The sequence below is a fragment of the Schistocerca piceifrons genome, chromosome 3, assembly GCF_021461385.2.
Source record: "Schistocerca piceifrons isolate TAMUIC-IGC-003096 chromosome 3, iqSchPice1.1, whole genome shotgun sequence".
In the NCBI taxonomy this organism is placed as follows: domain Eukaryota; kingdom Metazoa; phylum Arthropoda; class Insecta; order Orthoptera; family Acrididae; genus Schistocerca; species Schistocerca piceifrons.
In genome coordinates this window covers 695930162-695933707 of record NC_060140.1, presented here as the reverse complement: position 1 = coordinate 695933707, position 3546 = coordinate 695930162, and the positions used below count along the sequence as shown (strand labels likewise).

The window sequence follows — 3546 nt, the reverse complement described above, 5'->3', positions numbered from 1 at the left end:
TCCGCATACATCAGGCGACTCGATACATGTATGTCTTCATCAAGATGCTTCAATAGCAGACTTGACAGCCACTGCTCGATTGTGATAGTGCTGCGTCACATTTTCTTGTCAAGTGTTTACATTGAGCAGGTACGAACATTTCTGAAGGCGCACCGTTTTACTCACACTAAAAGGGCTATATCGGTCTAACAGTTAATCGACATTTTATTTTTAAACTTTAAAAGATAATTTCCTACTCAAAAGGTACGCAAACTAGCTTCAGAACGATAATAATTTCCGAAAGCAGCTGCTGCCTTCGTTAGCGACGTAATACTGTGTCGTCTGCTCCAGCCCCAATAGGGCGGCTCCATAAGGAACATTAGTGTCCAAACCTCTCCGTAAAGACCTCTGTTATACATTGCCACAGCATCACTCCAAGCGGACAGAAACCTGCGTTCCTGAATGCGATATTGGATGAGTGAGAATAGTGTTGCTTATAGTAATCTGTAACGTAGTTACTATAGGGAGCGTATGTAGTGGCATAAAAATCGATATCAGCTAAAAAGTGAAACTATATTTGTCTTTCTTTACTTTCCTAAGGGCCCTGGGAGGTATGAAACAGAACAGCATATTTACGCACTCACTCCGTCTTCAGGCCACATGTGGCCTACCGGGACCATCCGACCGCCCTGTCATCCTCGGAAGAGGATGCGGATAGGAGGGGCGTGGGGCCAGCACACCGCTCTCCCTGTCGTAAGATGGTATTCTTGATCGAAGCCGCTACTATTCGGTCGAGTAGCTCATCAATTGCCATCATGAGGCTGAGCGCACCCCCAAAAATCGCAACAGCGCATGGCGGCCTGGATAGTCACCCATCCAAGTGCCGACCACGCCCGACAGCGCTTAACTTCGGTGATCTCACGGGAACCGGTGTATCCACTGCGGAAAGGCCGTTGCCGAACAGCATACTTACGCATTACCAAATCAGAGATATAAATGTATTTGATTATATATTCGCAACAGCTTCTGCATATAGTCCTGAAGAGTGTCTGCCGCTCTTACAGCAGTTTATAAATTGTTTCGTACGACCAGCCCAAATAACAGACTGCATGCAGACTCCACCCAACTTGCACCTCTGGAAAACGGTCACAATATCGCTGTCCAACAGTAGGATCGAACCAAAGGCGTTTGATCCAGAAAATTTGTGTTTCGATTAATGTGCGCAGTTACTCTTTCAGAAGCATCGTTGAGCAAAATTTATCTTGCGATCGTAATGTATTCGGTTATTTCATGTAGGCACAATGGTACAGGTTCTCGGAGTGCTCAATGAGCTACGGGAATTAATCTTAGGCGGAGACCTATGAGGGTGTACGGCCAGAAAACTGTTGCGAGGAACATTATTCTCGCCAGTTGGGTTGCCAGTACGGTCGTTTTCCGAAATATTGTTATCCCCCGTCTAGAAATGTTAAGCTCTTGTGTGGCTTTCATTGCGCTATATTGTTTCTCTTGATGCTTCGTGTTCCTCGGTTACCTCTCGCCTCCCTTCTGCAGTCTCCCCCTTCGAACTTGAAATGTAAGTCACTGCAAACAGCTGCGCTATCAACTGTCAACGGCGTTCAGAAAGCGGTGGACTAGCTATAACAATAGCGATAACATAAAGTTTATGCCAGTACGTGGTTAAAGGATTTAGCGACAAGTGTCTCCCCATGTCGGACTAAGTCTCCTGTAATCCACTGCGCGGAGTTGCCTTACCAAACTACTGATGCAGGCATTATACAAATTGTTTCGCACTTAGTTGATAAGTGGGTGACCAATTTGTTGAAAAGATGCTGGTGAGATGCTTATGTCTTCAAAGGATATGTTTATGTTTCACGAACTGCAACAAGTCTGCATGACATACAGTAAGTCTGCTTGATGCTATAGATTTACAAACTTGAGGAACAGACTTTTCGTGGTAAAAGATAATATACTATTGGCATGGTATGTTGGACGGAAAATCAGGTACAGGTGTTGAGACAACTTCTGGTGTGTTTCAGAGCAGTTCTTGGGACCTGTGCTGTTCATAGTGTATATCAATGATCTTTCAGACAATAATAATAATGACAAACTGCCTATTGGCTTCTGTCTCGGGTTCTTCGGCCGACGTTCATCTAATGATTTTTCTGACGTTTCGCCAGCACGAGTGGCTGGCATTGTCAGAGCTTCACCCTCCATTGCCAGTGGTGAACTGGAGCCGAGCTCGCGGGCGCAGACTATATGTACCTGGCGCGCCAACATCCGAGGGCTTCTCCGCGGTCATTTCCGGTGCGGTTCTCCTCTTGCTACCTGCGACGGTCGTTCGCTGCAGTACGGGAAGCCAGGATCCGTTTACCTCAAAGGTCGATTCACACTTAATGGAACGTCTCCGTCACGTCCGTCACGTCAAAACATTCTTCCCTGTGTTTCTAATGGCTGTGTTCACACTCGACGTCAGCGTCCCGGAACGTCTCCGTCACGTCAACGTCACGCATTCTTTTGGAGAATGTTTCGCGTCATGACGGTGAGTTGACGTGATGTAAATCTCTGGTTTTCGAACGACTGCCTCCATGTTTTTACTCGGCCCCTGTTTGTATATTTTGGAAAGAGTGAGGTTAGGTAGATGTGGTTCGAAAACTTTGCTTGTACCTAACATGTAAGAATCAATTTTTTATAGTTCCGAGTTTCTCTTTGTTATTTATTCTAATTACAAGTAAGTTCCGGTGTTTTCTATTGTATTTATTATTTTGTTTAGATAATGGAGTTAGACGAGTATTTGACTGAATTAGTTCGTTCTCATTCAGAGCTATATAATATGACTGATAGGAGATATAGTGATTCCGTTTGGAAAGAAACACTGTGGAAGGAAATTGGAGAAGAGGTGGGTCGTCCAGGTAAATGAAACGCAATTTAATTTTACTTTCTACTAAGGATTGTTAAGTGGTACGTAGTTAGTATGTGCGAAAGTTTTCGCTACAACGATGAATATTTGAGTGCAGTACCGTGTGCAGCGTTCCACGGTAAAAACATTATATACTGTACAAGGTGTATTTTAAAACTTACAAACTCCAGCAACGTAAATACACTGGTGTTGACCGAATTTATGTTGTATTGACGTGCACCTAGCATTTCAGGATCTTTAAATTATGTACTGCACGTGGATGCTGTATACACGTAACGGAGAATAGTTCCAGTCAGTTTTATTGGGCTGTATATTTCCAGTATTTATCTGAGGGAGTAGCACAAAGTAATTTAGCAGACACTTTTGAGCTGTGCAGTGTATAAAACCTCAAAGTAAAATATATCGTATCTAATGTAACACTGTTGCTATAATTTCGAAATATTGCACTAATTTAATATTTATGTAAATAACACATCATATAGAAAATCTGGCAATTCACTTGAGCCACTCGCATTCTTTAAATTACGAAAGTGTTATTGCTCTATACGTTTGATCAGAATGAAACAACACTTCTTTTATGTAAAACAGACACATTGTGACTGGGTAATTACCAAAAAACCTTTTAATGGGATGACAGAATACACAATCAC

The 3546-nt window shown here is 43.1% G+C and overlaps 1 pseudogene; it reads right to left on the bottom strand.

Moving 5' to 3' along the window:
• Positions 1 to 819: 819 nt before the first annotated feature.
• Positions 820 to 937, bottom strand: LOC124790406 (annotated as a pseudogene).
• Between the last annotated feature and the right edge of the window lie 2609 nt (positions 938 to 3546).